Source organism: Falco punctatus (genome assembly GCF_963210335.1).
Source record: "Falco punctatus genome assembly, chromosome: 1".
NCBI lineage: Eukaryota > Metazoa > Chordata > Aves > Falconiformes > Falconidae > Falco > Falco punctatus.
The window spans coordinates 85,438,622-85,462,878 of NC_137580.1; the positions used below are offsets into that span (position 1 = coordinate 85,438,622).

Sequence of the window (24,257 nt, forward strand, 5' to 3'; positions counted from 1 at the left end):
AAGGAGATGAGAAAAGAGGCTTACTTCATTTGTGCTTGTTCCAAAACAGAGAATAAGGGAACAAAGTAACGTGCTTGTTGTGATAGGGCTGGTTTGTCAGCAAAGTGAGCCCGGGTTAAAAGACCCCATTGACAGCAAATGAAACATACTGTTAATTTACCAGAGCATTTGCAATGTCAGTCCCAGAAACCTGGCATTGCTTTCTTTCACCTTACACCGCCATGTGAATCAGTCATTCCCAAGGCGATAACTGCAGTGAAAGCCATGATAAGGCCAAGTTTTCCTGCCTGATCTGCAGCCCTGAATCCTCCAGGCATCCTAATGACAGCAACTGCCAGCGAGCTTTGTGTGCACTCAAGCACCCATGAAATAATAAAGCAACCACAGCAATCTTTGTCATTGTAAAGGTCAGGTGCAGGCTGCCCTTTGCATACCCCAAATCCAAACCTGGTTTGTGTCTGAGTAGGAAAAAAAAATTAAAAATAAAAAAAAAATCAAGATGAAGCAAGTCTCAGCAATTGCTTCACACATACACGCAGCGAGTTTTTCGATAGTAATGGTCTGAAACATTATACCTCCACAATGCTATAACAGCATCACTTAGAGTCATTACATGAGCATAATGCAGTTCAATTTGGCAGCATGTGGTTTGCCTTGTTTTGGGTTTTTTTAGTACAGAAAAGAAGAACTAGAAGCCTTATGAACTTTTGCGAGCCCATACAATCTCACTAAAATATAAATTACCATGCCTAAAGTCAGCTCAATCTTCAGGAAATTAAATTAGACCATTTATTGAATAAATATAGTTATTTCTATATACAAGGGAACAGTTCAAGTACCTGACAAGATCTATTGCCACTTTGACATCCAACTGCGCCTGCTGCACGTGGGCACGGGTCTCCTGTGTCCTAGATGTCAAGTGTATGGCCGTGTCTCAAATGCTCTAGGCCATCTAAAATGTCACAAGACACCTACATGTGGGCACCTGATTCACTCCCACATGCCCCTGCAACAGCAGGTGATGTAACATGATAAATCTCAGTGTGGAAAATCTCTTCCCTGCACAATTCCAAACCCACTTCTGACTGTGAGCTCACAAAGGCCTCAGAAAATTAACTCTTGGTACCAAGTTGATTTAACTAGAAAGGCATAATAAATATTAAGCACTCTATATAGGTATGGCATAGATATTGCGCATGTTCGTGCCTCCCTTTTGAGGTTCTGCTTACCAGTAGTGACCAAATTCTGTCCTTGGACGTAGATTGAAAACCTGTGGACTCAGATCAGACTATTGGCAAGGGCAGCATTCGCTCCTAAACTGAAGTGGCACAGGTTAATGGCGAGGAAAGATAATTTCATTACCTGAATCTGAACAGATCTCGTCATATAAGAAAAAAACCTTAATGCGGCACTGATGGCAAATAGAAGTAGATACCTTAATAGCTATCATCACTGACTGAACCGTATGAATACCTAACAATTGCTGTGCTAGAGAACAGCTCTTGACCTGCCAGTAACATCTCATTTTGAACTCAGCACTAGCCACACACCCAAGTCCTGTGAACCTGGGGAGATGTATACATTGCGCAGGCAATGAATGACCAGCCTTGAGGCTGAATGTTGCCTTATTTGGTGAAAATTGATTAGATTTGTCAGGTGAATAAAATTCTTTATTAAATTTGTCTGGTTGAAAGTATGCCTGCGTATTTTAGTTTTTCATTAGAGTGCCGCTGAATTTGTCTGAAGTAGTTAAGAGCACCGTAAGTGATACATCAGTAACAACTGGACCAAGCCACAGCAGAAACCCCTCAGGAGAATATGCTTTGCCTATGAAACGGAAATCTAAATGCTGCTGGTTTCAATTTCTTCCCTCCAGAGGGGAGCAGAAGAGAAATTAGGCTAGAAAATTTTTTTTGTAAAAAAGAAAAGAAAAACCTCAAAACCACCTCTCTTCACTCATACGCACCCACACCCCCCTGCCCCCAGACACTGCCAGGAGGGACAGCACAAGTATTTCAGGATCAGCTGTGAAGTTCAGCGGAGCTGCCCACTTGCCCTGCCCGCCCCCCCCCCCCCCCCCCCCCCCGGCTCCCCACCACCCTCACCGCACAGAACGCGGCTGACATCCTATGCCTGGGGAGTTCATTTCAGTTGCCCGGGTCTGATTTCTAATTATGATGCAGGATGCACGGTGATAAATTTCCTATGGGATACTCATTATATAGAGCATATGAATGTGCTGTAATCAGGCGTATTTGTTGCTATGGGAAAACACAGCAAGCACGCAGAGCCTTCTGTGTGGCATCTTTAGTGTCCCTGCACTCGGAGTACTCTGATTCCTTGGCAGCGTGCGGCATAGCAACATGTTATCTGGCACAAAACCCAAGGACGTTACAAGTTTCAACTGAAAAACTTGCAGGCTCGTTAGCTCACTGCAGCTTCAAGGGGTGTTAGACTCAATGATTTCCATTATTCCCTTTTAAAGCAAAGGGATCAAAGAAAAGTATCACGGACAGCACGAGGTTGAAAGTGTGACCTTTCCCTCCTCCTTCCTAAAGCCTGGTGTCTTGCTCAGATGTACGTACTGGCCTCATCCGTTTTAGGAGCTGAAATAGGATTGTGGACCATGTGTTCACACCTTTATGCCCTGGTTATGCATATGCTCAGCGTGGCTTTCCCTGTGCCCAGGTAAGGGGGTATTTGCCAGGGCAATGCCCAGGTAGGACATGCCGTGCTAAAGAAATAAATTTAAAAAAAAAAAAAAAGGCAGGGAAAAAAGAAAGAGAGTCACTATGCTTATTAATTAAATCCCCTGCTAATCCCTTCTGCGAGTGGCTGGTGGAGGTGGGGAGGGTGCCAAAGTGCAGTCCTCTCTATGCTACAGAATTAAATAGCTCTCGGTGGCACATGGAAACACTCAGCCCGTTTGTTTTATGCCTGCCTTATTTTAAAACACTTAACCCACTGCCCAGGCCCGCCCTGCGGGGGCACATTCCTCAGGGGCTCACAGGGTCTCCATAGAGAGGAGGGGCGATGGCGAAGCCATCTCGGTCCATAGCCTGCTCTTCCAAAGGGATAGGGAGATAGCACTCACCTCCATCATCTTTAAAAAACATCCGGCTCTGTATTTCGGGAGGCTTTGACCCAGAGACAGCTTTTCCTGACGCTGTGCTTGCGGTGAGATGCGGCGAGCTGCCAGCTGCCTGCTACTGCTGGAGCGTCGGCATGTGGGAAGCCGTCGGAGGTGCTGAGCATCGTGGCTGCCAGAACCTCAGTGGCAAGGCAGGCATCATTAGCAGCGTGCTCCTTACTCCTGCAAGAAAATCAGTTGCAACTCTGGGAAGTTCCTATGCCTCCCTTTGTGGCAGGCAAATTAGAATATATTGTCTGGAAATAAAGAGGGCCAGGCAGGTTTAAGCTGCCATAATAACCACTTCAATGTTAAACGCAGATATAATGAAGAGTGGAGTGGGGTTTTTTTCTCCAAAACAAGAGTTTGCTGTTTGTATTACAGTAGCACCCACATTTCTGCTCACCTCAGGCTGGAGGAGAGTTCTGGTTTGTACTTGTCAGTCCTGCTGTCCCTGTGCCAAAAATAAAGACAGAATGAATTAATTATTTTCTTTTTTAAAGTGGACACCAGTCCATTTGATTAAGTGGCACTAAGCAGGGCTGCCACCAAATATTTCTGTGCTTTCTGTCAAAGGACTAGCTCCTACTTCAGCAGAAGGAGTTTGGAAAAACAGAAGCACATGTATGCGTGAGAGGAGAGCTATTAAAGCCGTCAGGCTCAGAGAGATGCTCTGCCTTCTCTGCTTTCCTCTGCTCCCAGTTACCCACCTGCACCCCCCAGCCATAACGCCATGCTATGAAATCCAAGGATGGGGCTGCCCAAGCCATGACAGCTGCATCTGCAAACAGCCAGAGCAGGACCCCACCAGCCTGTTACAGATTTGCACTTGGTCTTCCTTGAAACAGAGCCACCCTTGCCTGACTCCCCTCTACCCAGGAGCCAAGACCCCTTCGATGGGATGAAGGTGAAGGTGGCACCAGGAGCTGCAGCAAGCTGGCACACGAAGCAGACGTGTTCCTATCTGCAGGCTGGAGACGTGCCGGCCATGCAGCTGTGCCCTCACTGCTGGGTTTGGCTGACTGAGCTGAGAAACCCCGTAATGTAGGAAATCCAAGCACGTGAGTAACAAATGAAGACCTTCCCAGCTGTGTGGCCCAAACACAAGTTAACAAAAAGGAACAGTCTTTCCAGCATCCTTTGCTGGAAACCCACCTGAGAGATGTGGGTCCTCAAGAGGGTCAGTCCAAACTGGTGCTGCTGGTCAGCCTTTGCCAGCCTGTGTGCGACAAGCTGGGAGCAGGTCAGTTCTTATGGCTAATACCATACCAACAGGTTTCCTCACAGTGCAAACCCTCCCATAGCAGCCTGAGAGAGAGGCTTGGCTTTGCTCAAAGCCTGGCTGCCCAGAGAGGAACACACAGCTCGTGAGGGTCACAACCACTTGTGAAGCCCCACAGCATCTCTGCCTTTCTTGTATTCTCATCCAAGCATCTTGGGGTACTCCACAAAATCAGATTAACACCACCGGTCCTGTCGCTTTTGAAACCTGGCAGCTGGGGAGGAAAAGCTAACAGGGCTCTTCCAAGTCACAAATGAGGCGGTGAAAAGGACAGGGCTCTGTTCAGGCTTGCTGCCCCACTGGGAGAGGGGACGTTTCCTCCAGTCCATTCAGCCCTGGCCGCAGCCTCCCAACCATCTCCAACACACAGGCAGAACCACTGCAATGCCACACACACACACACAAAGAGTAAACTGAAGGTAAGCAGGAGTTTCTGCTGGGTTGCCACTTTCCATTAATTCTGAAGAAATCTGCACTCAAAGAAGCTGCGTTTCATTTACCTGCTAGCTCGTCTGGTCTACAACGCAATTTGAGGCGGCACCATCACCCATGTGTTTCTACAGCACTTTGCACGATGCCATCACGACATCCTAGATGGTATAAACCATAAGCCTACTAGCTTCATAAAAATTTACCAGCATCTCAAGCTCATAACTCTCTCCAGAACAACTGCACCAATAAAAACTAATGTCTCTACAAAGAGGCTGTGATATAAACCCAAATTGACAACAGCCCGGTGATTGCCATGCTCCTCAGCCCCTGGCAAGCGGGCAGGTTAGTGGTGAAGTGTTACTCATCAAACTTGAAGGAAAACTATTCAAAACATTCTTGGTTTTGTTAGTGCAGCTTTTCACAATGCTTATGAGAAACTTGACAAGAAATGTGCATACACAATTTCTCAAACAAAACACACACAGAAGAGTGAAATTCCCCTCCTACTTCAAGGGAAAAGCGTCTCATTTGCTGATGCCAAATACTGATTTAAAACACTGACAGATACAGACCACTAAAACTTCCCGTAATGAACTGTGGTTTTCAGTGTTGGTAAGAAACCTCAAAACACAACAGGAAATGAGGCAAAGGTTTTGTTTTGTTTCCCCTACTGTTGCTTATATAAAGGAGAAATCGTTATCGTTTATTGCTAAATCCATAACTCAGAAAAAAAGACCTGATGTCCCCATCCCTCCCAGCCCAGCACAAGCCCCTCCACACCCCCGTGCACACAAGTTCCCGGATGAGCAGGCCCGAAAGCAGCACAGGTCTTGTCATACCAGGTGTAAATGAAAGCAGAAGTTCGACTGCTGATTTAAGGTCTTTCAACTGCTGCTTTTTTGGGGTGAAAAATTGCAGAAAGACTTTTCTTCTGTGTCAGTTGTATCTGACAGGCAGTGCTGCCGTCATTGCCATTGGGGGCTTTGGTTTTGATAGTTTTGGGGGGCTTTTTGACTATCTGCTAGATTTATTTTAATCTCTCTGCTGAGGAAATTCTCCCATAGAAAGTTTTGGAGACAGGATTTTTGTCTTGCCTTTTTCTGCATGTGCAGCCTCCTCACACTTCTCATCACCTCCTTCCCATCCCAGGCTGATGATGAGATTGCAGCCTCAGACAGACTTGAGGAGGTGCGGAGAGGTCAGAGCTTCTTACAGCCATGCGGTCACAGGAGGAAGAGCTGGAGAGTGCAGCAGGTTGCTGTGCTACTACCCCCGTTTCATATGCTGGATAACCGAGCATCAATTCATAGAAGTGAAACGAGCTATTGTGAATCCTCCTCATTTCTTGTCCAACCGTGACCACAGCAGCAGCTATCGGAACAGTACCAGTAAGTACATATTGAAAAATATACCCAAAACAATTACTTTAATTTCTGCCTTTAACCTCTGGACCATGCATCGAGACTTCCCTGACTTCAGTGCTTAAAATCGGTGATGATTTCATGATTCTCACAGATTTCTTCAAGTCTGAATCGAAGGTCGATGCAAATATTTGAGGGTGTACTCCCTGTCTTGGGGACCGATCGCACTTTCGAACTGAGTTTGCAAAAACTTCAAGTATAAAAATCTGCTTTCCACAACACTTTGTGGCTAGAAACTGCAGGCAGATTGTTTTAAAAATCCATAGAAATATTGCAGACATTTCCCCAACTGCATCCAAATTGGCTCTAAATCTGAGCTGTCAGCTACGGGCAGTGACAGCCTGCCCGAGCGGCACCACATGCCCCTGAAGGGAGCAGATGCACGGGGTGCTCCAAAGCGAGGGGGAGTGCTGCTACCCCATCAACAGGATTAACCACAGGCAGCTGAAGACTGTGAAGGAAAAAAAGAAAACACACAAAAATTACCTTGGTTTTGGGGACAGAGCCCAAAGAAAGAGCCGTAGAGATCCCAGAGCTGCATCACCTTGGTAATTCCACCCAAAGGTACCATAAATAAGGTCTTCAGGCCAGGATGCATTAAGGAGGCATGAAGACATTTTTCCCAGGGATAGAGATGGTAATCTCTGCTCAGCTGCAAAGGGCTACAGCTGCTGAATAATTGCTTCAACACCAGTGGTTTCAGAGACAGTTTATCAGCCCGCCCTGCCTTGCCCTTGGAGTGGGAGGTTAAGGTCCAGGGACAGAGATAAATTTAGACGGACAAAGAAATGATAAGTAGAAGGAAGAGGAAGCCCCCCATTTTTTCCCCATTACACTTCTAGTTTAGAGAGATAAGGAGCCTTTTCTTTTGGTCAGAGCAATAAAAGGGAAGCACATTCGCTGTGTTGGCCAGGATTTTCCTTGTGGAGCAGAGGGAGCAGGAGGCAGGAGCTTGGGCTGCCTGATGCCTGACTGCTGCTGTGGCATTAACGGTACCAACCGCCCCAGAGGTGGGCAAAGTCCCTTCCAAACAGGGACTCACCCAATGTAGCTACCCCCTGATTAAGGTGAAAAAATCATTGGTTTCTACTACTGTTTTTTCAGATTGGATGGGAATTCCTTAAGCAAGAAGTAGCAGAGATGTGTCAGCTGGGGGCACAGCAGTGACCTGATGCCACTCTACAGCTTCCAGATAGCCATAAAGCAATGCCAAGCGGTTCAGCACACAGGAGTTCGACTGTGTCTGTTCTGGCCTGAAAGAAGACAACTTAAAAGCATTGAAAATAAAAATACACCTTTTAAACCTGCATCCAGCAGCAGTAAGAGAGAGGGCAGGTAGGTGGGAAGAGCTCCAAGAAGAACTTAACCACCCTTTGTTTTGAGGAGGTAAACACACAGCAGTATATTGTGCTTACACAGCACTGCTGTGCTTAGAAAGTACCTTTGCAGTGGATTCCCCTATCCTAGCAGCAGGACTGCACCCCGCTTCTGGGCTAAAAAAAGTTTTGGAGTGACAGGAGCCTCTTGTCTGCAGGGCACACGGAGCAGGCAGCCACCCGAGGGAGCTGGCAGCCCCCATGCCCTTGCCCAGGACCTCCCACTTAGCTTCATCCCTAAGAAAAACCCCATGGAGGGGCACCTTAGAAAAACATTTTTTAGTAGTTATCCATGGTTACACTTGATTTTGTCAGACAGCACAGCGGTGATGTCATTCTTAAACCACAGTTTAGCATAATTCTTAGGTACCTTGATAAGTCTCATTGAACTCACAGGAAATTAAGCAGATGATTATCTAATCAAGAGCACAAACAGCAATAATTTTCCCTTATCTCCCCATCAACCTAGGATCTCAAAGCAATTTACAGAATGAGTAAGTCAAGGCACGTAGCTAATCTCCAAGGGATGGTACTGTGCCCATTTTACAGGTAGGGAAACTGAGGCACACCATTTCCAGGCAAAGATAAGCATGCTTTCCCATCACAGTGCCAGCACTCATTGAAACCAAGGAGATGACGGCTGAAACGGGAGGATTTGCCTCTTAAATGAAGGGAATAGAGATGGCTCCAAGAGCCTGCGTCAAGTTGTAGATGAAAGCACAGATCAGACAGAAGAGACCTGAAGAGCACCAGCTCCTTGGTGCAATGATGGGTCTGCCTTGTACAGGCACATACTAAAAGTCTCTCTCTCTTTATGAATACATACATATATATATATGTATATATGTGTGTGTGTACCTCTTTGAAATTCATTCTTACATTGCACTGTTGACTTACTGGCCCTCTGCAGAAAGGGAGGGGTGATGGATTCACATTAATGTGCATCCCGGGAAGCAAGCACATCCCCAGGGGAGCAGCATGATTCATTTTTAATGATACTTCCCTGAGTCTGTAGGCCCCATAAGCCAAGAATTACAAGCCTTGAAAGTCATCATCACTGACTGAGCTGTTGTTGGTGAAGGAGGGCTTCCAGCCCAAGTGGGAGTCGTTACAGCAGAGGGATCATTTTAAACTAAGTGACAAGAATATATTAGGGGAAGGAAAATTACACTTTTCAACAACTGAAGAAAATAAAAAACCACTTCCTGCCAGAAATTCTGATTCAGAAACAAGACAAGAAGGCAAATTGCTTCCCCCTGTCTACACTGCATGGAGCAAACCTACACACATAGGTCAGAGGCCTAGCAAGAGCCTGAGGCTAAACTAATTATTGTGATTTGCTCGTCTTTTGTAATTAATCTAGGAAAGGCTTAAGGCTGTTAGCAGCTTTAAAGAAGTAAATCTGAAGGACCAATTAATTAAAAACAGCAGTGCTTAATGAGGACCTTTTGGTTCTCTCATGTTGATTGTTATATTTGTTGAAAGTTAAGTTTCCGCTGTCTGTCAGATCTTGTCTGGTCTTGTAAAATAGATCTTCTTACTTGGTGCTTAACCACTTGACACCGGAACAAAAGCTTTCGATTACAAAGCAATTTATGGGGATTATAATGGAATGAGCTACACCCACGCTCCCTGATTTAACAATCAATTTGAAGCAATGTTCAGTTCAACCAAGAAGCCTTTAGGGACCCTGGAACTGCAGTTGGGACCTTCTGGTTCCTCTCCTGCTGGCCGGACCCCACAGGCATTCACCGTGGAGGAGGGAGGTTGAAGCCCACACCTCAAATCTTCTTTGGAAAACAAAAATACAGATGCAGTTATCCTTACTCAGTCTTTTCTTGAACTGGCTATTAAGTACCCACCTCTCTCTACATTGCCTGTGCAAGTGTAAATCTAGTGCAGCCCCGGAGAATCAGGGCTTGCTTTAACCCAGAAGGGAAACTCAGCTGAGCACCACAGAGATAGTCACAGCTTCATCTCCTTACACATGGCATCACAGAGCCAACATCAAACCCTGTCCTGAAAGTGACCTTGCACCCCTGGGGCTGTTGCTAGCCGCGTCCTTCCTCTGGCGTAAATGCAGTTGGGTGCCAGAGGCAGAAGGAAGATGCTATAGAGGTCACAGCCAGCAGCTCAGAAATGACCAGTTCTGTTTCTGCTATGCTCTTGGGCTTGATATGTTTAAGACGTCTTATGCAATTTTCTTTTATGTGTGGAAAAAATGTTGGTGGTTTAGTTTATTTAATCAGAGCAGCAAGTAACTCACCCCAAAAACATCCAATTGTTTGTTTCTGTTAAGCTGGATCTATGAAGTCCTACCAGCAGAGCTCTGCAGTGGAGGGAAACCTGGACCAACGTGTTACCTGCAGACCCTGAACATCCTGCAGAGAACAACAATATTATTCACCAAGTGAATGAGGCACCTGTCATTAGCAGAGACCAGGACCCTCTGCCTATTTGCTGTACTCACGTAAGATATACAGAAGCATTTTGTGCTGGAAAAGAGAAACTAGGAAAGGAGTAAACAAGCAGGAAAGGAATAAAGATCAGGTTAGCAACTTAGCCCCAGAAAGAGCCCTTGGTGGGCAAAATTGGACTGTTTTTCTTGGCAAGACAGAGCAAACATATCCCTGCTATTCTCTTTCAGACACCTTCTCTGTCATCTCTCCCCACAGCTAGCATTTTTCACATGCAGCAAATTAATTTAACATTCTCAGCAGGCATCCTTTTTAGAGACCAGCCAACTTCCTGATATTTTGTGTTCAGTTTTTATATCAGCAGATCTATTTTAAATAAAAAGCTATGTGTTTTACAAAACACGAGTGCCAGTAACACAGAGGAAGAATGTGACATTTTTCTCCCCAGGATATTTTGACTGACACATGAAAAAGTCTATAATCTTACATAGGCTCAAGCTGCTCATGTTGACATCCAAATGTTTGGTGAAAAAGAGCTTGATTGCCTTCCACAAAAGGTGTAGGCTTCTGATTTAGTCTCTCCATCCCAGGGGAAAAAAAAAAAAAAAAGTGACCTCAAGCTCTTTCTCAAGGTATTTTGTTTTATTCATCTGTCACAAATGCAGCCGGTGAATTGCCTTCCCACTGCCTAACCAAGTCTCCACACAGTATCTTGTTTATTTTCATCACATTCTCACACTAGCAGCTGCTCATCTGAGCCAGCTGAGCCTGTCCCAAAAGCCATGTCAACTCATTGCTCAGCTCGGTGGAAACACTCCCTAGCTCTCACAAGTACTTGTTCCTTAGCTCAATAGCATCCATAACAGCTCCACAGCTGTGATACCTCACCCGTGCCTGGAGATCTACCATCCTTCCAGAGAACCAGTCACCCCCTGCAGAAAAGAAGCATCCGACTCAACCATGGAAGCAACGAAGCCTTCCTCATCCCACACAACCACTGTACTGCCTCATCTCAACATCACTCCGCTTCAAAACCCTCCCAGACAGCAGCATGCAGTCCCCTTGGAGCCTGCTGGAAAATTAGTCAAGCTCCAAACAAGAGCTAGAGCAAGACCTTGTTAAAGTGTCCTTATGGTTCTGTACTTAACTGAGAGCACTCCAACAGCCAGGCAAAGAACATCCCCCAAGGGGTTTACACCAAACACCACAGTGGAAACTCCACGAGCTTCAAGTCATTTTTTCCAAACCGATTGTTTTAAGGGCGATTGGGAGAAACGGCCTGAATCCAACGGCAGCACCTGCAGGGCTGGGAAGCCTGTTGGCACTGGGTCTCGCTGGGGAGAGACCCTCCAAGACAGCTCTGCCTCCCGGCAGTGGGGAGGCAGGCACATTACCTGTGCACACAGGTAGCTAATCTCGCCAGGATTATAAACGAACGGGTTGCAAACTGACCTTTGTGTACATGCGTCAGCATTGGTAAGTTAAATTTATGGCTGAGCCGTATCAGCACATAAGGTGGGAACTAATACATGAAAGTGCAAGGGCTTATTTCTCAGCGCAGAGAGAGGTCGTCTGTCCCTGAGGACTGAAGTTTTGCTGTTGGGAAAGCAGGTAGCTCACCGCTGCATTCATGGACTGGAAACATTGGATGCGTGTCTGTGTCAGCAGGTGTTAGTAGGCTCATACTTCGCTTCTGAGCCACATAGATATTTGGGCAACGGGGGGGAAGATGGTGACTTGTTTCTGGTTCTTCCAGATCCACAGAAGTTTACTGAAGGAGCTGATATGAGGGGGAAGGAAAAAACCAAACCCACTTTGTGTGATCTGTCAGAGCGCAGGTACCTGCCACCAACTGCAGCTTAGATCCTGGCTCTGTACCGGGCTAAGGCAATTTGGGCAACCTGGGAAACTGCAGAGCTAGAAGAGATTGCTACAGAGTCGCAGCAGGGCTAGTGCTCGAAAGGACCAGGGCCCTAGGGTTTGACCGTGAGCGGCTCAGTTTCTTGGCTGTGGTTAAGCCTGAATTTTGATTTAATTTACTATCGGGGGAAGAAAAAAAAATGAAGGAAGAAAAAAAAAAGGTGGGAATGACAGTTCACTGCTGAGCTGTTGAGAAACAGGACTAGCCCAAGGGATGAGGCTGGCAAAACCTTACTGCTTATATTTGACTTTAGTAATGGCACAAATGGGTATTGCTGGCCCCAGCTGGCCCCAGAGCTGCAAGGGCTGGAGCTGGGGAGGGCTGGCTGTTCATATGCGCTCTGGGATACGCTTCTTGCAGAGTTCCTGGTTTAGGGAAGAAAATATTTTCACACAATCTTTCCTCTGCTTAACTCCATGTCCCCCAGCCCAGCACTGCAGGTCTCAGCTCTGACCCATCTGGGCATCGGTGGAGCCAGGCTGGATGCCTCCGCCAGCACGCAGACAGGAGCCCTCCCCTGCGGTTCAGCTTCACTTTCCAAGGGAGGCCAGGGTCTTTTCAGCTCAGAGGCAAGAGGGGGAACTTGAGCTGAGCACTAATATTTAAAGTAACTTGAAGATACTTCTCCTCTTGGCATAAGGTTTCCCAGATCCCAGTTCCCGGCAGATCTCAGCTTGATGCTGTCAGAAGCTTTGCATACACACACGCCAGCCTCAAAAGCCTGGGGAGAAGCATTTCAGACACCCATACCTGCTGAAGTCTGGCAAGAGGGTAAAAGGGACTGACCACAGCGTGCAGCATCAACCTTGGCATGGCTCCCCATCACTGCAACCATCACCAGCCTGGACATCGCTGCAGACCTCTGAAGAGCACTTTAAGAGCAATGGGCTGAAGAACCATCATTACAGCCTCTCCCACATTAAAAGAAACAAAAGAGATCAAGAAGATCTCTGAGGACAATCCACCTCTAACCCATATTATCCCTTTCAACAGTTCAAGCTGAAGATCCCAGACGAGGAATTCCAACCACCACAGCACTTTGTACCGCTACCACGACTGTTTCCCCCTCCATTTTCTTGCAACATAAAGAAAAAGCAACATTTCTAGGCACACATGGATCCACAAAGAAGTCTGGACACCTTGTCCCCATTTATTTCACCTGAGTAACCACAAGCATTTAGGACCAGTCACATGAACTGCTGGTGACAGCTGCCCCAGTTACTTCCTAAGAGATGGTCCCCTCCTTGCAAGCAGGACCTGGGCAACCTCCTTGCCAGGCAGTGTGAGCCTGTACTCGGTGTTCTGGGTTCTGCCTTTTATATACCTTTATAGCAGCACAGGGCATCACACTGCCAGGGAATAAGAAGATATTTTCTCCATGTCAGAGGCCTGATGCTCAGGTCATTACATCAACAGCAGGCAGAGGAAGGGGAGAGGACAGCCCAATGAAGAAATCCCTCCTCCCCTCGGAACCCAGCCTGGCCACACACCAGTTTGTGTCCCCAACAGCTCTACCAATGTTTTGTGTGTCCATGCAGCGAACAGGGTTATCAAACTGATCCATTATAAACCGTGTATAGACAATTTTGCAACCTCCCAAGCATGAACGCAAGACAGGCAGAAGGCTGGCAAGCTGACAGTCACTCTGGCTAGATGGCTTAACAGCCCCTGTCCACAGTGGCTGGGAAAGGAACAAAAGATCCTGGTCCAGCACCATTAATTAATTGTTTGTTTAGTTCAAGGTGGTAAAGACATGGCAGCATACAGCTGCTTTTAAACAGAGGAGGCAGAATCCATGAATATCTGATTAGTTGAGTATTACCCCTCTAGGTCTGAAACTCAGCAGCTCTGTAGGATTGGGATTTTGCATCTTCACTTCAGAGTAGGACCCTGCTGGGAACGAGGGTTCCCAGTGGGTGCTGGAACATTGATCTCAGACTCCCTGCAAATCACAAAACAGAGAAAGAAATTGCGTCCAAAGTTTGTTCTTCCCATAATTCAAAGTATATAACGATCCAGTAAGGTATTCAGGAAAGGGACCTCTAAATGCTGTCTTACACAGGACAAGAACACTTGCTTGGCAGCAATCAGAAAATGCTTGATAACATGTTTGCAGCTGTGTCACTAGTGACCTATCAGTCTCCTCACACATGAAGATAGATGTTGAGGCTGAGCCATTGTGTATTCTTGACACACAAAGGAGAGTACTTTGAAAAGTAGTCCCAGAGCACTCCAGTCATCACCATGAGATGAAGCACAATAAGACATCTGAAAAGCTATGGCAGTTGTTTTATGTCCGATATGTGTTTTTGTGAATAGCAGCTTCAGTAATTTATGTTCCCAGTTGAAAAGCTTTTTGTAGCCTTAATACACACAGTGGTTAACCCTTCTACTCCTCAGCTCAGGAATCTGTACAAGTCACCGAAGACAAATAGTGCTATCCTTGGCTCCATCTCCAGCATCCTTTTCACATCCACACAATAACATCCCTTATTTTCCATGTATGTAGACTAACTGCATCCCTGAAGCACAGAAGATACCCCGAAAAAAGTATCAACACCTGACTTGCTCTACCCTCCTGCCGCCTACCCCTCCCTCCGCATCCTTTATGTTGTTCCTTTGGGGCTCCCTCCTCTTTTTCCTGAGGAATCCATCTTTTACTGTTGCTGCCTGTACAAAAACTGTCATCCAACCCTTCCTGCAAACATTTTGCAAGGGATCAATTGTCTAAAGATCAATTCAACACAATTTCTAGTCTTTCTTGGGAAATGCAGGTGCAGAATGATGTCTACAAATCATTCCCAGGTGCAAAGAAACCTAAGCTGTACCCAACAGCGACTAACGCTTTTTAGCTGGTGGGATCACAAGAGAAATATTTGCAATAGTTTTGCACGTGTGTTCACATGCATAAAATGTAGGCAATGATTAAGAGAATAGTATCAACCAAGAACAGAGTGGGTAATTCCTTATCACAATAATACCAATAGGACAAGAATACTTAGTCTTCCATGCTGGAAAACAAGAAAAATGTCCTTGCCTTGTAAAGGATGCTCTCTCTTGCCTGTGTGCCTCTCTCCACCCCCGAGCTTGCACGGGCCAGTGCCTGACTCTGCGGGCTTGAGGCAATCGACAAAACCTTCCTCGACAGCTATTGCATGGGCACAAGGTGCACCAAGATCCTCTAAGGTGTTCACGTCAGTGGAAAAAAGTGATATAGCGACAAGTTTGCATGATGTCTGCAGCTGCCTCTGTTGCATCGTGCTGCCACTGCATGTCACTGTTAAGACAGAATGGCAATGACTGACAGGGATTTCAGGGAAGGCTGTAAAACTCCCGTGGGGATGGACCCCACAGCCCCGGAGAGCTGCCCCAGGTGGTAACTTAGGCAGCCCCGGTCTCCCAACACCAGGGCAGGGACCTGAGGCCTCATTAGCATTGAACTAAGCTGAAAGCAGTAACAGAATAAAAGCACATGCTTGGAAGAAAGAAAAGGTGGGAAAATAGATACAAGAAAAAGGATGTCAGAGGAAGGGCAAAGAGCAATGGTTAAAAAATCTCTTGCAAGCAGGGTTGAAGCTAAATCATTACCACTGCCAGCATCTATTCTATCAGCAATGAGGTCCTCATGGATTTCATAGTAATGTAACAATAACTATTTCTCCCCCACCAAAAAAAAAAATAAAATCAGTCTGCTCAAAATTAATAGGAGTTAAATAATTCTTGCTGTTGCGTTGGCAGCCTATCAGAAGAACAACTCTCTCAACAGCACTGTAACAGCACAACCTAAAAAAGCCATCATCAGTCATCCCTCTCTGCTGCTGCAGCCGCAGGAGAGCCTTTGCAGGTCCTAGCCCATTTTGGGGTTGCCCCCCTGTGTTGTCTTCATTTCTAGTTTATGAGATCTGGGAGACTCATTTGAGATTAAAAAAAGGACTGAAGATTAGGTGTTCTGTAATTTAGTACTTCCTTTGCCTGGTTTATGTTTAGCAGCTTTTGGCAGAGGAAAGGAACAGCAGCAGCCAAGATGGGCTCTTCCTGCGGATCCACACAACGTAACCAGAAACAAGAGCAAGTCACTTGACTCTAGCCAGCAAGCCAAACTTTCATCCAGGGTCCCCTTCCAAATGCTACACTTGCATTCATTTTGCCATCAAGCCATGTGGTTGTTTAACTAGACTCATGGAAAACACATCAAAAAATAAACCATAGAACAGATCCAGATGTTTTGAAATGCTAAACTTAGTGCCTCACACTCTTCCCTCCTCATCCAGCTTTAAAAAAATTCCTAAAAAACTCAAAGCATTCCTGAGCTGGTTTGTAATAAGCCATTACTTCATACTAAAAAGTATACTTTAACACAGGCTTAAATAATCAATCTTCTAGCCATAAACACAATTACCAAAATGCTTTGAAGGTTTGGATCAACTTCTTAAAAGGATAAAAATTCTTTGCTCTTTCTTATTTTAAATAAGACTCTTGTTTCCAATAAAAGTTAGTGTTCACACTGAAAATATACACACAGAGCCAAGATGATATCCCCGAGTACCAATCTCAAGATGATGCACTAGGCAAAGGCAGCCTGCAGGAAAGGAGGCAAAGGCACTTTGCACCTGATTTTCAGGTTGTTAGGCACAAGGCAGGAGAAACCAAGTTCAACAGCACTGCCCGGCTCAAATCCTGCAGTAAGCACAAGCACACTTCTCCCTCACCAGCTTAATTAGCACTCATCATCCATCCTACTTACAGGCTGTCTGGAGCTAAAGGGCCGTAAGGTACCACCAGCACCGCTCTTTTATTTGCAGTCCTTTTTTCTATTTTTATTTGCAGACATTTACCTCCCATGGAAGTCTGTGTTTCTCAAAGCTCTTCTGGTTTTGAGAGCACAGTTTCAAATAGCTAGTGCCTCCATCGCTGGAGTATCCACTGTACCAGACAGCCCTCACTTGCTCCAAACCAAACAAAATTCCATGGTCCGAAAAAGAAAAGCCAAGAAGCTGTCAGAGCCACCTGCCCTGCCGGGCAGCGGGGAGCCTGCACGCACCACAGACAGCCGTGGTTTCCTTGTGGCTTCTGCAGCAATGTTCCTGTGCTCCAGTCCCTTGGAAGGGAAGATGCAAAGAGCTGAACCACCGGCAGGACCAAGCCCAGCTGTAATACCATGAAAATGGGAAGGAGGAAAGCAAACCTTTGCTAATTCTACTCAGTTCTAGAGTCAGCTGCCATGTGCACATTACTCTTTCCTCCCACTCCTCTGTTTTATTTCCAGTGCAAAGATTTTTTACCTGATCTTGTTCCTTTGGGCTGGCCAGGAACCTCCTCAATTCTCCCCCCCCACCACAAGTCAGACTCATAGTTAAATAACTGCCAGGCCAGAATCAGTTACATCATTTTTCCTCCTTCTTTTCCAGGTATTCTCTAAAAGGTCCCAAGCAATCCCCCTATCATATAGCTTCCTATGGTTTTCAGGCAGTTTAAGAAACAATGGAGATCATGATTTATTTATTATAATCCTAGATGCAATAATTGAAGCCTTACATCCCTGAAAAGTAGTTGAAGGAGGGGCATTTGCTGGATGAATACGCCGAGTGCATTAATACAGCCAGCCTTACGTTCAGCCATGAGAAGCTTTCCTGGGAAAGCCATTAAAAGACTAGGTCACCAGGATGAGACAACCGAGGTGGTGGCCATCCTTTGTGCCTCTCAGGCCCTTTTCAGACTTATTTATGTACAAATACCAAGAATGAACTAGTGGGTCAGCATGCTCGGGTGCTTTTGAGAATCCCCTTAAGGTACTCACCGCCAGCTAGAAGCGCTTCACTAGCTCTGAAGCCTTGACCCACAAGCTCTTCTTTACATATAGAGCACAGAAACCCCACAAGCCACCTAAATTTCCTAGGCAAGGTGTTTCTAATCAATGAAATGGCATCCCTTCAAAATCATCCCCTGAGAGAGACTGAGATCTAGACTGACAGTAGTTTTAATGCTTCAGAAAGAAAGGAAAAACCTGTATTTTTCTAATAAAGCTTGCATCAAAATTGTCATTAAAATGTTGCTAATATCACAAGTTTGGTCCTGACCGTGCATCCTCTCTATCTCCTCTCCCCCACAACCCATTCAGAGGTGACGCTTTATGCAGACTGGTTTGTGGCCAGCGTCAATCTTACACACGTGAGTGAAGATTTCCCCTATAGGTTTTTACTTAGCAAAAAAGCAGCATCCCAGCCCACCTGACAAAACATTTCTTCAGGATCTTGGCCTTTGAGACATATCTTCACTACATGTTGCAGATCAGCTTTAAAATCAGCTCCAAAACATTTGGAAATTATTACAGTCTGCTAGCTCTGTAATTATAAAAAGCTGAAATTACTCTGAAGCTTCAGTTAGAGGAGACTAATACTGCAATTCCTCAACAGAGCCATTTGCAACCTGATTATCAATGAGAGCCTTATGTTTATATCTGTGCATAAACCTGAACCACTGAAGGGCTGGACACCATGAACCACATACCTCCAGGCATCTCTTGTTAATATGCTGCCCCATAAAACAATCTTCTATAAACTAAGAAAATAATATATTACATGCTGGTTTAATTGTTAGTTACAGCTTCCTTGTAAAGCAGCACATATAAGAGGGCACTGTGAAAAGCTGGTATGTTTTATAGAGGAGGCCAGCAAATTATGGCTCAGCTGTATGGAAATGATTAGCACCTGTGTATCAGCACAAAGCAGCAAAGTTCAGAAACCATGATCTCAGCTCTTGGCAGAATGAAGAGCCTGAAAGGTCTTAAGTTTTCCTGGGTAATAAATCCAGCGATTACTGAGATGATATTAACTTCAATTAACTTCCATCATTTTTTTTGTAGCAGCATAAACAATCCTACTCAGACCTTGCACAGTCAGGCACAAGTCAAAGGTATTGCTTCTTGTGGGCAGGGAGAGATGAGCCACATAAGACCTGACCCTGTGACCTGTAGTTACAGGAGTAGACTTGGAGTTGGTATACATGCTTGATCATCAAAAACTGTCATATTTTAGAAGTAATTATGGTAAGAATACTTTCTTTGGTAAGAAAAAAATATTTTTCATTAAAAAATCGCAGCTTTTCCCTCCATAAGTTGTTTGGTTTTTTTTTTAATATATACACATACACAAAAGTAAATTCACTCCACCGGTAGGGGAAAACCTTACAGCAAGTTACTGACAAGTAAATATTTTTGCCAGACATACTAGCAGACTGAAAATACAGTACAAAATAATTCCTAAGTAAAAATAGCAGTTTGGTTTTGGGGGGGTTGTCATCTTCTGGTTTTTTTGAGGGTTTTGGGGTGGTTTTTTTAACTCTGTTGGATTAATTTTCATTACTATTGTTTGTGTGACAGAATGTAAAAACCTAACTATGAGGGTAAAGATTGCAGAATTCCTGTCCCTTGAGTTACTCAGTCCCTCTCACAGGACACTACAACCAAGGGGGATTTTTCCTGAGATGAAGGTGCTGCGCAAAGGCCAGCAGCTGCCCTGTCCGTGAGGGCTGGTGCACAGCTGCAGGGGCTGCAGCCAGCTCACATGCCATGCTGGAAGGCTATTCACTAGGAAATCTGCTGGGCTGTAATATTCACTTATCCTCCATTCATATATGCTGTAATTTGGAATAAACAAAGTTGCTGCTGCGTTCGCAGTGCAGGCTAGAAGCAGGCGGGACCAGCGGTCTTCTCCCACGAACACGCGCGTGCCGCGAGGAAGGGGAAAGCACCTTCCACATCCAGGCACATCTTGCGGGTCTGGTTCCAGTTCTTACAGACGCACAGCCCTTTTCCAGCAGCGGGGCTGCACGGGCCCTGTGGGAAGGCCATAGTCACTTCAGAAGTGACCGAGCTCATCGCAAACCCCTTCGCTAACAGCTACGAACTCCTTCAGCTCAGAGAGCTCCAGCAGACTGGGCACCGCTGCACATCTCCAACTAGACACCACTTCAGAAAGTGTAAAAGCCAGTACTTTCTCCCTGGGTAATACTACCACTTTCACTTAATTAAAATCTTTTAATAGGCGTCTCCCTCTCTCACACCTCCCTGTTAGCAGACATCTTATTCAGAGTAGGAATATTAACAGCATCTTCATTACTTTGATGTTACCCAGAACAATTTAAAAATTAATCTAGTTAGTCACTTCTAAAGTACAATGCCTTTTGTGTTACATTACTAGTTGGTGATTTTTCTTGTAGCCTAATACCCAAGATAGAAAGCGACTGGATATTTGTATATTTTACAGCATTCAGACCTCCTGCACTAGTGTAACCCTGTCTTAAATCTTTCAATCAAAATAATGAAGTCACAGGTATTTGAGGAGGGGGAATAATGTCTCCCTATTCTACATTGTTAGACAAAATTGTTGAAATCACTGGTTTACAGCTCTGTTTATCCCAGGGGGTTATTTCAGTGCCATGTTCTGTTGTTTGGTAGCTTGACTTTGAACCAGAACTGATACGGCATCACAGCAGATGCAAACTCAGCCTGTCAGCAGTAGGAGAAGCGCTCAGATGTGTCACTAAAACAGACTGCGAGATTAATGGAGACTTGAAAAAATAACATTTTTCAGAAGATCTTGTGTGGGGAAAGTACAGAAAAGGATGGAAACAAGAGAGAATATTATGATAAGCCAAAGCCAAACAAACCCTGTTTGCTTGCCTTAAAAAAAGAACAACAATAAAAAACACACACACACAAAAAATTTAGACAGGGTCCTTCTGTCTTCTAGTAAGGTTTCAGAGATGTTCCTGATTTTACCCCACCTTTTCAAATTGTCTGTGTATTTCACCACAGTCACAAAACAACCGCATGCTGAGAAAGTTCATTTAAACTCATTTTACACTCAAAAAAAAAAAAAAAGGGGGCTTGATAGGCTTGATCCATTTTAAGTCCATCCTCATCAAAAGATCAGTACCTGCAACCAGACCTCACCCTTGTCCTGATTCTGAGGAACTTATTTACTGTCAGCTTAAATCAGATCCCCTCGTCCATCTACAGGCAAGTCTTGCTGCCGACCTTGCTGGCAGGACACGTCTCAGAGGAAGAGCCGAGGGCTCTGTCGGGGCAGGGGGAAGGCAGCGGCCCTGGCTGAGACTCCTCTGGCAGCCAGACTACGGATCCAAAAACCATTCCAGCTGTTCTGAATCTGAATTAGCCTAAAACGCAGTCAATGTGACAGGGTAAGAAAGTGTCCCTGGTCCAACAGTCCTGCTTAGAGCAGTTGTGATTAATTAGGCTGCTCAGGACCATGCCCAGGTAAATCCTGAACATCCCTGAGGATGGAGACCCCACATAGCCTCTGGGCCCCAGTCCTAACGTTTGACCACCCTCATGGGGAAAAACAGTTAACAAAACAGTAGCAGCTCTGATATTGTAAGGTCAGTAAAAGGATTTAACCATTCATTTTTTATCCAAGGGCAATCCAAAGCAGCGATGGTGTAATTGCTCTCCCGCCTGAACCCCTGACCTCTGCTGAGCAGGGCGGCCAAGCACACCTGCACAAGAGGGGAAGAGAAACTACGTGGAGAACATCTTTGCTTGCTTCCCATTTGGTTGCTGAGGCGTAGATCATTCCTCTCCCTCCTAGAAAAGCAAGCTGTTGTTTCACTCCTCCGATAAAGCTGTTGGTGTGGCAAATCCGGCATCGAGACACAGAGTTCAACAGTGCAACAGTTCACTGAGTGAGCTGCGAAGCGCACCCGTCAGCAGGGACGGCTCCCGCAGAAGTGACTACTCAACCTGTCTCTATTAAAAATATTCACAAGAGCTGCTTCATCTCCATCGGGTATGTAGATGCTGCCTTCCTCCCCACAGCTCAGAGCAGAGGATAAAACTCTCCAGGTGGGAACTGCAGCTATTCCTGTTAAGAGGCTCCTCAGTGCAAGCTGAACCACACTGTTCCTCTCCGAAAATTTTATCTGGTTGCAGTAATAGAGGAAATTGGCTCCTTCCTTTTGTCGTCCCATTTTGAACAGAAAAATGAAGCAGCAGGGAGAAGTAACCCCCCAGCAGCAGCACAGCCATGTCAGTTCAAGCTCAGCCCCCAGGTCTAAGCCCAGGTTTTTAAAGACAACAGATTTATGGGCTCAACAGGCACTTGTGTCTGCCCCTCTACCCACATCCAAGCACCCAGACAGGCCATCTCAAGCACATCAGACATCACCCCCCTAAGTCCAGTAGGCCCCGCAACACTGAAAGTCATCCCCCCCCTGCACCCCCACCATGTTTTCCTCATCCCTCTGCAGAGCAGCTGCCCCTCTGCCGCCCCATTTCCCCATCTCCGTATGAGGGTACAGTCTCTCCCTCCTGAAAGTAACGTGAGACTACAGTAATGATTGAAAATGAAAAAGCCTATAAAAGTTACAATAATTAAAATTCCACTTTAATTCTTCTGCACAGGGGAGGGAGAAGAGGTCTCCAGCACATGTTTTCCCACTGCCACAACAGTCCGTGCATTGTGTTATAAAATTTTTCAGTGCCATTTATTTTTATTTGGCCTGTGAAATACTTTGGGGAAGGCCTCCTCGTAAATGGCCCATAAAGTTTGACAGGAACTAAACCTCCCACTGTTTTTGTGACTGATATAAAAGAGAACCAACTTAGTTGGCACCCTTAATGCATGTTTTATGGGAAAAGGAAGACTGTCCCTCTGTACAAGCAGTCGATTCCTGAGCAGACCAAGTTCAGTCCTGTAAGCATCTTTTGTGGCCTTTTACGAGGTAAGGCTCTCCCTATAAAGTTGTGGCCTCGCCACAAATTCACTTCCCTCTGGGCTCATCCATTAATAAGCACTTTCATTAAAATTCCACCTTTCTAAGGGAAACAGCCAAGCTAATTTAACAGGAAATTGACTTTCTTCATCACCCTCACGTCTCTGACTGCGGCGACACAAGCCAGCGCTGGCCAAAGACAGCCTGCCTGCCTGCTGGCATTTCTCCTTCATGCGTCTATTTGCAAAAGCCACATGGTTCCTTGCGCTGTCTGGGGGCAGAGGAAATGGGAAGGTCTCAGGACAGTCACTTCGAAGATGCAGCTGCTTTCACAGAAACACCTAGAAGCGATTAACCCGTTGCATCTTCTGCTATCACCAACCTCCAAGGGAGCATGGCGCGGCCCCGGAAGAGCACAAGAAAAATTATGGGAGCAAATAGTGATGGCACTGGGCTGAGGGTTACTGGTCCAGCCAAACATGCAGGGGATGGACAGCAAGAGGAGATCAGCTTAAAAGAGATAAAGTAAGGGACAGGGTCACAGAGACTGTGGGCAGAGATTGGACTCAGCCCACTGCACAATCACCCTCCTGGAGGCGTTAATCTGTCACTAGCAAAAGATCAGCCCTATAGAAATAGAGGAAAACCCCAACCTCATGACACAATACAGTCCAGAAAATAAGTTTCATCAGTGTGCCAATACTTCATGAGCAAAGAAGGAGGCAGAGTTCAACAAACATTATCTGCATCCTGTATATTGGAAAGCTTAGAAGAAATAAGAACTTTTTTGGCTTTATTGTAAAAATCCATTTTATTCTCTTTTGGCTTCCAAGAAAAGCTTTCAGGTGGAAGGCTGTACATAACACCACTGTATTTAGAAATGAGAAACCAGAAAACGACACTGACTCCATCTGTCCATAAAAAAACATAGCATAAAAAATTCCATAAGAATTTATTTTGCATTCTAGTGACGTATCTCTCTGCATTTCACAAGAAAGTGTCCAGGGAAAATGACAGGTTTATTTTTAGCTTTTCTTTACTCTTTGCAGAGTATGGCAGCAGATTGCAACCCATCATGAGTGTCCCAAACTAGGCTGAGATATGCTGCTGAAAAAGAATGGGTTTGGATTGACTGTCATACTGCAAAGATATGGAGATGTTCTTAACAACCAGCCCCACTCCAGCTATAAGAAATTTGATCATATGCATTTCATTCTCAGTGTCACATATAAGTGGGAGATACATTTGTCACTGGATAATACATTCAGAATTAACAAGAAGAACTTGTCAGGTTTTGGCTGCAACCACTGAAGTTAAAGCCTAGAGCGAAATAAACTGTCAGATCAGAGCTTTGTTAAAAGGATTAAACCCATTCTTAAGGGTGGAGCTGTGGGAAAGCTTTTAAGCTTTATACTTACACCTGAAAGGTTTTAAACTGGGATTCTAACAAAGACTGACACAAAACAAATATTTTTAAAAACAACAGCTGATCTGACCTTGCAAGCTGGACCATCTCCGGAATCAGCTGCATTTGAGAACGGCATGCC

The 24,257-nt window shown here is 45.4% G+C and overlaps 1 long non-coding RNA gene across 1 annotated transcript; it reads left to right on the forward strand.

Annotated features, from left to right (window-relative positions):
• The first annotated feature begins 6,137 nt into the window (after positions 1 to 6,137).
• LOC308058137 lies at positions 6,138 to 19,621 on the forward strand. Its single transcript, XR_013925677.1, has 2 exons — positions 6,138 to 6,232; positions 9,941 to 19,621. It is a non-coding gene; the product is annotated as an uncharacterized lncRNA (long non-coding RNA).
• Positions 19,622 to 24,257: the final 4,636 nt, after the last annotated feature.